Genomic DNA, 13837 nt, shown 5'->3' with positions numbered 1-13837 from the left:
TTTTCCATTTGACTACTCAGTTTCCTTTATTTTGTAATATTAACATGATTTAGGTTGTTCCAGTGTTTAGACATGAAAATCATCTTCCTTGTCTCAGGAAGACCTAAATTTAAAAGAAAATGGAAAAAATGCTTGCTTGAACTAGACATCCACATGCAAAAAAATAAATCTAGACACAGACTTTATACCTTTCATGAAACTTAACTCAAAATGGGTCACAGTATAAATGTAAAATGCAAAACTATAAAACCATAGGAAGATATATGAGAAAACATAGATGACCTTGAATATAGCAATTACTCTTTAGATATAATATGAAAGGTATGATCTAAGAAAGAAATAACTGATAAGACGAACTTTATTAAAATTAAAAATTTCTTCTCTGCAAAAGTCAGTGTCAAGAGAACAAGAAGACAAGCCCAGAAGGAAGATGGACTAGAAGGAAATATTTGCAAAAGACACATCTGAAAAAGGACTGCTATCCAAAATATACATGGAACATTTGAAACTCAACAATAAGATAAAACAAAAAACCCAACTGAAAATTGGGCCAAAGACCTTAACAGACACATCACTATGAAGATATACGATAGCAAATAAACAAATGAAAAGACACTCCACATTATATGTCATCAGGGAAATGCAAATTAAAACAACAGTGGGACACCACTTCCCACCTATTAAAATGGCTAAAATTCAAAATACTGACAACACCAAATACTGGTGAGGATATGGAGCAAGAGGAACTCTCATTCATTGCTTATGGGAATGCAAAATGGCACTGCAACTTTAGAACACAGTTTGGCAGTTTCTTACAAAACTGAACACAGTCTTACCGTATGATTCAGCAGTCATGATCCTTGGTATTTACCCAAAGGAGCTGAAAAATTACGTCCACGTAAAAATATTTATAGCAGCTTTATTCATACTTGCCAAAACTTGGAAGCAAAAAAGATGTCCTTCAATAGGTGAATGGATATAAAAATTGGCACATCTAGACAATGGAATATTATTCAATGCTAAAAAGAAATGAGCTATCAAGCCATGGAAGAAACTTGAATGCATGTTACTAAGTGAAAGAAACCAATCTGAAAAGGCTACATACTGTATAATTCCAAATAAATGATGTTCTGGAAAAGGTCAAACATTAGAGATAGTAAAAAAAGATCAGCGATTATCAAGAGTTGAGGGAGGAAAGGTTGACTAGGCAGAGATGAGAGGATTTTTAGGTCAGTGAAAATAGTCTGTATGATACCATAATGATGGATACATGTCATACATTTGTCCAAACTCATAGAATGTACACAGCCAAAAGTGAACCGTAATATGAACTACAGACTTCAGATGGTTATGATGTGTCAACGTAATGTTTATCAATTGTGACAAATGTACTACTCTTGTGGGGGATGTTGATAATGGAGGAGGCTATGCATGTGTACAAAACCTTTGTACCTTATGCTCAATTTTGCTGTGAACCTTACAATGCTCTAAAAAATGGTCTTAATAGATAAAATAAAAACATATACAAATTGTTGAAACGCTACTCATCTTTTTAATTTCTCCATACCTTGTAGAATTGACTCTAGCAGAAAAATAGCCCAAACTCTATCTGGTCTTTTTTCTTTTTTTCCCTTTTTATTAACTCACAATCTTGGTCCCACTGTTATTCATTCCTTCTGTGGCTTTCTGACGCTTTCCAATTCTTTTTCAGTTGTCCGCAGGAAGGTTCAACTGAATTACCTGCTTTAAGGGAACAGAATTACAGGATAAAATACTTCTGATTCAGTGCTAAAGGGCTGATTTGTATGTTGCATATCTGTATATTGGGAAGTTAAGACCTCAATAAAGTGATTTACAAGCAGATTCAACACATCTGAAGAATTAGTCTACTAGAGAAAGAAGAAAATATGTGGAATAAAATTTAAAGAGACTAAAGGAAAACGAGGAAAGAGGGTAAGAGATATGGGAATACAATGAGACGTTCTAACAGAGGTGTAATTAGAATCCCAGAATGAGAAGAGAAAGAGAATGAGATAAAAAAATACTTAAAGGGGATAACGGGTAAAAATAGCATAATGATGCAAAAGTCCAATTCACTTAAAAGATAACAATTCGAGTTTATGTGCTTCTAATATGTAATCTCACAATATATAAATTAAAAAATTAAAGTGACTAAAGGAAACAGTAAGCAAATCCACAGTCATAGTGGGAGATTTAAATATTCCTCCCCTTGTCCATTCTCCTCTGAAGCTACTTCAAAGTGGCCTTCGGAGAGGATGTTTCCTTGCGGGTGCACAGATTTCTGCTTTATTTTCAGGTGATCAGAGGCTGTTGTAGCCTATGCTTGGAGTTTCTCTGCTATGCACTCTCGGTTTACTTATAACCAACTCTGTATAGAATTTACAATTTTGAGAGAAGAATTTACTGTGAAGCTAATAAAATTTATTTCAAAATCTCTGACTTGTATGGGCTCCATGCAAGGATCTGAACTTATTTATAATTTTGCATTTTTTTAAATGTCTTCTTAGTATATAGCTTTTTCTTCCCACAGAAATTGTATCCACCTCTGACATAGCCAAAGATCTTGTTAGAAATACATTCTAATCCTGAAAACTCTGATCTTGTATTTACACCCTTCTGTAATCTTCTCATCCCTCTTCAGTTAGCTTAATGGGGGCCATACTGAGGATGTTAACAGCAACAATAAAGAACAGAAATGTCTTCGTTATGAATGGAAGACTCTTAATCCAGTCTCGGTCTCTGAGGTGTTTCCTATTTGTTTAGCAGAAAACACTTCTCCGGAAATTCTTGGGAAAGTTTTACGTTCACTGGCTCAGCTTTTGATAACTCCTAATCTTTAGAGTCATATCCTACAATTGCTTCATTCTGAAAGGCAGAAGTAGCCGGCTTTTCAATTCTGTGGGGACTCAGATTAACAGATTCTCAGGTAACTTAGATTACAGGACAGGAGGAAAAAAGTTCCCTTGACAGAAGAAAACTCACATCCATTGAGCTCTTTTAGGTTTTGTTAAAAGGATCAGGAGGATCAGACAAAGTTCTGACCTCTCTCCAGCAGGGCCCTCAAAACTAAACTCAGTTAGCTTGTTGTAGGCCTTTCAAAATACAACAGGTGATAATTTTACCAAATATTTTGCCACATAATAATAGGCATTTAATTAATATTTTTACATCATTAAATTTCTTAATGAATGATTCAAAACTTGGATCTGCCCCTGATATAGCCAAAGATTTTGTCTAGGCATATATTTTAGCTCTGAAAACTTTAGTCTTTCTTTACTGTATTGTGACCTTCTGAATCTTCTTCTATTAGCTTAATGGGACTATATTGGGAATACTAAATAAAAGTTCCTCAGTTATGAATGGATATATGAATGAATATCCATGTCATGACGAATGAAATGCAGAATTAGTATTCGAAGATAGATCAGTCTGACTCCAAACTTTTCCCATGTCATCACACAATATTTATGAATTATTATGCTCTGTGACCAACATTCTCACGACCTTCCAAAATAAGAAGCTAGGGATTCCACAAGATTCTGCTAGACAAATTTATTTTAAAACTTAAATATATGAATATATATTTCAATGTATGTGTTATAAATTTTAAATAATGGAGAATATTACATGTACTTTAATAAAAGTAAAGGTTGAGACATTCAATACTTATATACCTACCAGCAAACTTCTGAAATAGTCACATTACTCCTTATTTGTTTCTGCATTTTTTGAGAAATAAAATGCTACTGATGTATCTGAGATCCACTGTGATCACCTCCCTGGTTACCTTGTCCTCACTTCATCCCAGAGGTAGCGACTGTCATTAAATCAGAGTATATCATTCTTTTGCATGTTTTTGTATTTTCCCTATACATGCATTCATGCCCAGGTGGACGTGACTACTGGGTTGCAGATGCTTGATCATAATCCTTTACTGAGATAACTTTGGGTCCTTGTGTTGGTCTGAAGGGAAGAGCTTTAAGGGGAACAGGAAAAGAAGGCACAAATCATGTCAGCTCTTTCTTAAATACTCAAAAAACATTCAAAAAATTTTAACGTGTTTGTTTCAAAAGTAAATTAATAAATTGCTAAAATATAAATTTAATGTGGTTTAAAAAATGTAATTAATTAAGCTGAATTTTGTAGTGATATCTTCCTCTAAAATGTATAAAGGTCTTGAGTATATATTTTATATTTGATTACGTACAGAACATAAAATGCTTAAACCTGTTAAATGCAACTAACTTATTTATTATGGTTTTATATTCTGATGTTTCCTCCCTCCTTGTTCTTCTAAAGAAGCTCTCAAAGAGATAAATTTGATTTGTAGCAGGTTATTGGAGTAAACAGAAATATCATTTACACATTTCAGCAGTCAAGCATAAAAAGCACACAGTACCATAATAATAAATTGCTCGTATTAACTTGCCTCTAAAAACTGAAAAATATATTACAAGAAAGCATAATTTAAGAACTGTAATAGTTCCATGTTCTTTGGAAAGTGTAACTGTCATTATTTACTACTATTTTGAACTGCTTTCAATATTTCAGCTTCCTATTCACCCCACTCCAAGTAAAGTGAAAACCTGAAAGGAATAGGAAATCCAGATGCTGTCATAAATTATAAAATAAAAGTTACAAAAAATAGGATTGAGAATAAACACTAGTCATTTTCCTCTTATTTGTTTATATATTATGTCAATGATACTATTTCTGAGATTATTCCCTCCTCAAATAAATCCATTCTGATAAAAAATAAATTCTCCAAGTCTTGGCTCTTGTGAATAATGCTACAGTGAACATAGGGGTGCAAATATCTTTTTGAATTAGTGTTTTCAAGTTCTTTGGATAAATACCCAGAAGTGGAATAGCTGGATCATATGACAGTTCTATTCTTAATTTTTTGAAGCATCTCTATACTGTTTTCCATAGTGTCTGCTCCAGTTTACATTGCCATGTGACAAGATGGATAGACCTTGAGGGTATTATGGTAAGCAAAATAAGTCAGAGAAAGCCAAATACTTTATGATTTCACTCATATGTGGAAAGTAAAACCAAGAGCAACAAACACATAGATAAAGAGATTAGATTGGTGGTTACCAGAGGGCAATGGGGGAGGACAAAGGAATAAACACATGTGACATGTGTACGGTGACAGGTGGTAATTAGTCTTTGGGTGGTGAACATGATGTAATCTACACGGAAATCGAAATATAATGAGATACACCTGAAATTTATGTAATGTTATAAACCGATTTACCTCAATTAAACAAATATAAATAAATAAATCCTCAAGATATAGAAATTATTGCTTTCTCATGATTGATGAAAAATTGTGGAAGACAGAATGTCCTCCCCTATTTTGTGTCCTAATTATTAGAACCATGCTGAGATTTCTGTCATTATAGATTAGATTGTGTTTTTAGAATTTTACGTACATGGAATCTGCCAATATGTAGTCTTTTTTGTATGGCTTCTTTCACTCAACATAACCATTTTGAGATTTACCCATGTTGTTACAGATACCAATAGCACTTTCATTTACATTGCTAAGCAGTATTCCGTTGTGTGGACATGTCACAATTTTTTCATTCATTCACCTTTTGGTAAATATTTGGCTTGTGTACATATTCGGCTATTACAAAAAATCAGTTATAAGCATTCACATACAAATCTTTGCATGGACATATGCTTTCATTTCTCTTGCATAAATACTTAAGAAAGGAATGGCTGGACTATATGCTCGATGGATATAAAGTTATTTTTCACGTAGCTGTCAAAGTGATTTTCAAGGTGTTGTCCCATTTCACATTCCCACAAGCAACATTTGAGTTCAAGTTTCCCAGCATCTTTGTCAACACTTGGTATGATCAGATTTTTTTATTCTTAACTTTGAGCTATTCTAATAGTGGTGTAGTGGTATCTGATTGTGGTTTTAATTTGCATTAATTAAAAGGATGAACATCTTTTCATGGTCTTATATACATATACACACATAGGTATTAGATGATCTTATACATATTATTTGATGAAGTATCTGCCTAAATTGTTTGCCTTTCTCAATTTATTTTTATTTATTTATTTATTTATTTACTTGTTTATTTTTTGCTGAGGAAGATTCACCCTGAGCTGACATCTGTGCTAACCTTCCTCTATTTTGTATGTGGGTCACCGCCACAGCATGGCCGTCGATGAGTGGTATAGGTCCCTGTCCGGGAACTGAACCCAGGCTGCTGAAGCAGAGTGTGCCAAACTCAACCACTAGGCCATGGGCCACCCCCCACCAAGTTATTTTTAAATGATTTGTGTGGGTTTCTATTAAAGAGTTTTGAAAGCTCTTTATGCAAAGCTTTTGTTAATTATATGATTTGTAAATACTTTTTCCCAATCCATAACTTGTCTTTTCATTCTATTAATCATGTATTTAAAGAGCAAAAGTTTTCATTTGTATAAAAGTTAACTTATCGAAATTTTTCTCTTATAGATCATCTTTTTGGTGGTGAATATAATAAATAAGAAATAGTTGCTTAACCAAATATCTGTTAGATTTTTTCCTGAGTTTTCGTTAGAAGTTTTATAAGTTTTGGTTTTACATTTAAGTCTATCATCCATTTGGCTTAAAATAATGTACACAGAGCTTCTATTTAGCAATTATTGATCACATACATATGTGAAGAAACTACCAAAAGTCAGGGAAAGAACCACACAAAAAAATTAGTGGAGACTATACCTGAGATCACACAGGTCAAGGGAGTGACAGTTCCTACTAGACAGAATGGAAAATCCCATGATTCACAGGGATTGGTTATGGAACTCAAAGGGTCTTGCTTCAAGAGTGGATGATAATTAGTCTTAGATTAAATGTTGCTCTAGTACCATCTTACAAATCTTAAAAGCAATTATTGAAGAATAAAAACACTTCCCAGTAATTTATCTACGGTACAACAAAGTTAAAGGATATTAATAGGAATACAAAAATATACAGCACCATGAAAGGTAAAATCACAATGGATGATATCTTATTGAAAATTATCAGGCATGCAAAGAAGTGAGAATATATAACCCATAATGAGGAGAAAAATCAATTAAAACCAACAAAACTGACATAGGTGTTAGAATTATCAAAAAGAAAATGAAAAGTTACTATACATTGATTTCATTTGTTCCAAACACTAGAGGTAAGATTGAATGTGTTAAATGGAGAAACAAAAAATGTCAAAACTCAAATTGAAAGCTTAGAGATTAAAAACCACAATTTCAGAGATGAAAAACATACTATATAGGATTGAAAATAGATTATAGATTACAGAAGAAATGATTAGTGAACGAGGAGACATAGCAATATAAACTATCCAAATGAAACACAGAACTGATTACCAGCATCTAGCGTTGTCTCCCAAAAACAATGGTCAAAGCACCTCGGGTATGGATGGCTGTGCAGGCCGCCCCAACAAATGAGCCATGCTATATTTTCTTTGACTCTTGGTCTTTGGCAAATGGCCTGAGTATTTGATCAGACCACTAGGAAGCCTTAGACTGGTACATAAAGCAAACTTCCCTGTGGAGACAAGTCATTTGTATAAAAATCAAGTCTGCTACTTGTACGCTCTTTGTTACCCCAAGGATGCTCACCAAAAAGGGCGTCTGCTAATGAAGGGGAGCTAAACATGAGACTGAATTGTTCTCCACCCAGAACAAGCACATGTGTAATCGGTTAGTTACCCTCTGGTTCCATGAGAGGATGGCCCATGAAAATAGAGTCACTATTCTAAATCGAGCCTCCAGGCACAGACTGCCACTCTTTCAGAAAAAAACAAAACATCATGGCAAAGCTGCCCCACCTGCCAAATCCTGGCAAGATTAAAAATACTACTCAACAGGCCAGGGAGTTCATGGCAAATAGAGCATTTTGGGCCTCTCATTCCATCCAGAGGGATCCACTGGATCCTGACTGCACTTGACACTTTCTTTGGGTTTGACTTAGCTATCCAGATATGTTCCACGGACTCGAACCACATTAGCCTGGCCCTGCAAGAACACATTTGTGTCCTGTTTAGGGTTTCTCAGCAAATTGCATCTGATAATGGCCTCAGATTTGCAGCCAAAGCGGTATATCAATGGGCTCAATCATAGGCATATGATAGCTCTTCATGTTCCATAACACCTCCAAGCTGCAAAGGTGGTTTAGCGTTTCAATGGACAACTAAATTATAGGGGTAAGTGCTGTTGGAAAGGAACAAGACAACCCCAGCCTAGACTACACATCTCAGGCGACCAGTTGGGCCTCATTTCGGCAAAGCCCCAAAGCATTACTTCTCATTTGCTCCTCATGTTTGACCAGGCTCTCTGCCCCCTTCCTTGAATATTATACCCTTTTTAAAATAATTATTGACAGCTAAGTCTCCATGGCAACCCTGCAAAGGCCTGCCATCCCCTTCTACCCCTTCATGAAAACTTAAGTTGATGGGAGACCCAGAACGGCTTTAAACAGCAACGAATGAAAGGTGAGAGGTTATGTAAATCCATTTAAAAATTTTCAGAATTTTTTCCTATGCAATTCTCCAGATACATTGTGTAAAAGTATTTTTCTGTAAAAATACTTTTCCCCTTTTGTATAACTCTCCTGAATGAAGGGTCTGGGGAAAACAGGGAATGATAAGCAAAATACAAAGTTTTGATTATTGAATAAGACCCACGGGAACCAACAGAGAGTGGGGGAGGGGAATCCAGTACCTAGGGAAGAGAGAGGGCATTAACGACCTTTACTTTTCACAAGTTCTTCTGAAAGCTTTCTCTTCCTCCTGAGGCAAAACTCTTTGTGCTGCCTTTCCCAGCTGCTATGAGCACTTTGAATTCAAACTGAACGCTGAGACCAGGCTCGCACTTGACAGAGTCAACTTTGAGATGGCAGGGGGTGGCCACAGCTCCTGCAGTTTCCACCGACAACACCTCCAGATGTCATCCACACCCCTGAGGCTGATGAACTAATGTCACGGACAAACAAAACTGTTTGCAACTGACTGTCTCAGGTAGTCCACTAGAATCAAAGGGCTAACCTAAATTATTCAGACTGTTCTGAACACCCATGGTGCAAGGCCGTATTGGAGGTCCTATGAATTGACTGTCTGATTAAAGTATATCTTGATTGGAGTGCCCTAACATTGTGAACTCTTTGTTTCCAGCAGGACCATGTGTGCCCCCTGGGACTGTACTTCTGGATAAGTACCATGACTACTACAACACAGCCATGATACCCATACATATAAAAGTACAATCCCAGAGGGCACACATGATAGGGCAGCCTATGCTTCATGCTCGGCCCTGAAGGATCAAGCGGTGGAGTTGAGGAGTCCAACTCTTCGCCAAAAACCTATTTACGACCCTTCTGGCTGCATCATAGGCAATTACAGAGACTTTTATAGCAGGCTTCATGAGGGAAAGCTACCCTCCCCACACTGAACTTGGTGTCCAGCCAGTGCCGTATAATTTTCTGGAGAGAGTTGTAGTCAGAGACTTAGACACCTACAGGTCCAGCTTTGCTCATATGCATATCTGCATTCCCAGCCCAGAAGCCTCCTTTTGTAGGCCTCCTAATTGGGGAGCCTGGACAGAGGTCATTTTCAAGTACCTCTGCTGAGACTGAGACCTCCTTATTGGGTGGAAGGGGTTGGGCTTGACTAAGGCACTGTTCTCCACTCTAACTCAGTACTTTTCCACTTGTAGCCTTTCTTCCTCTCCCTCCTCCACCCCATCTCTGGGTCCATAAAACCACAGGAGGCTTTTCTTCAGGGCTTCTCAGCAGTGAGATGATTCCATTCCCATATCCTGGGCTGCATATCATCTGACTGACCCTTGCCTGGTGCCATTACACAGGGAAAAAATAAAACAAGCAAGCCTCTTTGTTCTGAGACATTAGGATTGGGGATTGTTGTTAGCAAAGTACACTCTGTCCAGTGCTACTCAAAATGTGGTCTGCAGAATCAGTGTGCTTTTCAAACTGCTATCCTAGCATGTGCTAGAATGTAAGTCAACTCTCTCACTAAGCATGAGATTTATTTCTGTTGATAATTTTTTTTTAATTTTAAGATATTCTCAATGAAAGAGGTAGTGCTTTGACTTACATTCTGGCGTAATCTTATCATAGGCCATCATCTAGCTCACCTCAGATGATAAAAAATTAAGTTTGACTTAATGAAAATATCTGAGATGTTGCACCACCAAATGGGAGAATGCATGCCATTTTCAAGAGCATTTGGGTCACTTATGAAAAATAATCATGATCTAACCTCAGAAAATTTTTAAAAATTGTGTTATATATGCCACATTTTTGTCACCATGCAGTTTAGTTAGAAGCAATTATAAAAAGATAACTTGAAAAGTACATGAACATACATGTACATTTAAAACAAAGTTTAAACAGTTGGCCATTTAAAAATCTCACTTTATAGAACAGAAATATTCTGAACTAAGGGCACATATATGCATATGTGTGTGTGTGTATATTACATATATGATATACATACATACATGCCCTTCAGCTGAAACAGTAGTTAAAAGGAGCATTTAGATTTGACATGGCCTAAAAGAAAACTACAATGGATCAAACTAAATGTGCCAAAATTTAATTTAGGAAGTTAGAAAAGAAAAACAGCATAATAAAGCCAAAAATAGTACAATAATGAAAATAATAACAATAAGAGTTGAAAGTCATACCAAAATAATTATATAAGAGAGAGGAGCAAGAAAATTAAAAAATGATTCCTAAAAAATTAATTACGTCAGCAAATCTTTGTCAAGATTAACAAGAAAAAGAAGATAGAAGGCTTAAATAACAATATCAGGAATTGTGAAATAACATAGTCATCGAAGCTGCAGAGATTAAACCATGAAATGATGATAATATTTTTCTTTTCTTTCTTTCTTTCGTTTTTTTTGTGTGTGTGTGTTTTTTTTTTTTTTGCTGAGGAAGATTAGCCCTGAGCTAACATCTGTGCCAATCTTTCTCTACTTTATATGTGGATCCCTGTCACAGCATGGCTGATGAGTGGTGTAGGTCCACCCCTGGGATCTGAACCCACAAACCTGGGCCACCAAAGCAGAGCAGGCATAACTTAATCAATATACCACATGCCAGACCCCAAGATGATAATATTTTTTAAAGCCTTTATTATAATAAACTTGGAATTTTAGAGGAAATTATATATCATATTTAACATATCATATATATATATATATAATATGTATTACCTACACATACTCTAAAAGAAATAGATTACATGACTATTAACATACCTTTAATGCAATTAATATGTTCACACTAAGAAAAAAATAGGCTGAAATGCTAATCAGATTGTTTCAAATAAATCAGTCTTGTTCCAAACACCAATCTTACATAAATTCCTACAGAGGACAGCAGGTCAGTAATACGAACAACTTTACACACATTTTAAGTTAATTTCTTTGATGACAAAGCCAGCCAAGGACGATTTGAGAAAAAAAAGTCACAGGATAGTCTCATCCACAGATATAGATGGTAGAATTCTGAACTATTAAAAATACTAACAAACTGAGTATGGAAATGCATAAAAAAACATAATGCATAAAAGATTGGTGGTGCCAGAGGCGGGGGTGGGGAGTGGGAGAAATGGGTGAAAGAAGTCAAAATGTAAATAAATAAATTAAGGAATGAAGGAAGGAAGAAAAATATAAGATAATACATCATGATCAGTTACCAGGAGTAACAGTGTCCACAGCAGCCTTCTACCACCATCAAAGGAAGATAGTAAATCCCTGGAAACGCACCATTTTGATATTGCTAAAGGGAAATCTATTCCCTTATTCCAGCCCAAAACTTATTGGGAGAACCACTACAAAGCAAATGCCACACTCTTTTTTCACTAATTATTCAACATCCTCAAAAAGTTTCTTCAGTTTAAATAGATCCACACTGCACTCATCAATCAATCACCAAAATGATACCCTGGATATTGGTCCTGACTGGATTTCCCCAGCTTGAGTTAACGGAATATCTCCTTCAAGATAACAAAGTGCAGCTTGCAACTTGTACTATTATGTAATTAAATTTATGTTAAATCAGTTCAATTAGTTTCCCTGTCATTGCTACATGCAATAAATAACATCATATACGTTAAACTAGTTGTATGTTCCTCTTGTACTTCAGTTTAAAATAAAAATATTTTAATTATAGTTTGAAACAGTATGCTGATAGCTCCTATAACCACATTGCATACTGACAATAGCATGTGTAATATTTTCTATCATGGCAATGATGCATATTCACCTCTCATTAATGTCCCCTTGCCTTTGATCCAGGTCTCCTCTCTTCCACACACAGTCGCAGTCAATATTCTTTGTCCCTCAAGATGCCACACTTTATTCAGCATATCTGCCTGTCACAACAAAATCTCTTTGGAATATCCATATTTTATCCCCAGCCTTCAGGGAAGTTCTCTTCTGATACCTCTCAATTTTCTCCTACTCCACCATCCTCAGGGTTGGGTGATAGGATTGGTATCTTTTTTATTTTCTCCGTCTTTTCCCAAACTATTAAGGGCACTTCTCTTGGAGAAAAACAAAACAAAACAAAAACAAACAAAACTTGGCCCCATTGATACATTTTTATTTACACAATTGCCTTTCTCTTTCTAGTCTCCACTCACACTTTTAAGGTTGTTGCATATGATTTACTTTATGTGTTGTTTTTCCATTTCCTGCCAGCATCCTTGAGGAGTTCAATATCACAGTGAGAAAAAAATATGTTGAATTTTGATCTCAAATGAGCTTTTCCTCCACTCACCTCAGCCACTCATGCCCAAACTTACACTCTAAGTCCTGTCAAAACAAAACACTGATTAATTTTATGTTGGAAACTGAGGCAGGCCTGGTCATTCAGGATTATTAGACGTCTTTTCATAGGAATTCTTCAGTTGTGAGCAATATGTGAATGCTGTTGGTCTCCCCGCTATCGGATGGTTTGGGGTAATGCGAGCAAGTCTCAGAAGAAATTCTACGATACCAGGGAATGTTATTACCCTTTAGGCACAAAAATAATTATTACGTGATTTTGGAGGCTCAATGAATTCCCAGTGCTGGGTCCTTCTATGCTCTCCAATAAAAACTTGAACAGTTCACTTGAGTCACATGAAACAGTACTCTAGCAACAGAATTAAGGGAACCTTCTAATCAGTGCCAGGCAGCACAGAATCCATAGGATTAAAGGCCTTAGGTCCTACTTCTATGAAATCTCTACTTTCTTATACTTTGTTTGTCCAAGCATGGAAGGGCCTTCATAATGTTTTTATTGATCCACACATGTTAATTAGTACTCATTTTACAAGTGAAAAATCCTTACAAATATCCATTACACTAATGAATTCTTGATATAGATGGCAATAAGTGCAGCTAAAGTATTTTCAGTAGTTATATCTTGAGAGTGAACTTTTTATTTTAGGTTTGAAATGTTAAATTACCACACAGGAAGGGTGTATACAAAATAATGCAAATTTAAATATTAGCTAAAAGAGGAAGCATGAGCCCCAAGGATGAAGGTTTCAATAGATAGACTGATTAAAATGCTGGTACTAATAATAGTCGAGATATATCTGTGCTGGTATCTTTATTATGGATTGTTTCTTAGGGCATAGATTTTGAGTGGTCTGTCCCCATCTCATTATTTTCCTATAAGTAGGATTGTCCTATAATTCATAATCTAAACGTGGGCAATTTTGAAAGTGAAAGGGGAGAATAGCTAAATAGTCTTTGGGGACAACATGCTTGGTGCTATCCTGAGCAGCCT

Source organism: Equus asinus, chromosome 3 (genome assembly GCF_041296235.1).
Source record: "Equus asinus isolate D_3611 breed Donkey chromosome 3, EquAss-T2T_v2, whole genome shotgun sequence".
In the NCBI taxonomy this organism is placed as follows: domain Eukaryota; kingdom Metazoa; phylum Chordata; class Mammalia; order Perissodactyla; family Equidae; genus Equus; species Equus asinus.
The sequence above is the reverse complement of the archived record's forward strand: the minus strand, read 5'-3'. Positions refer to the sequence as shown.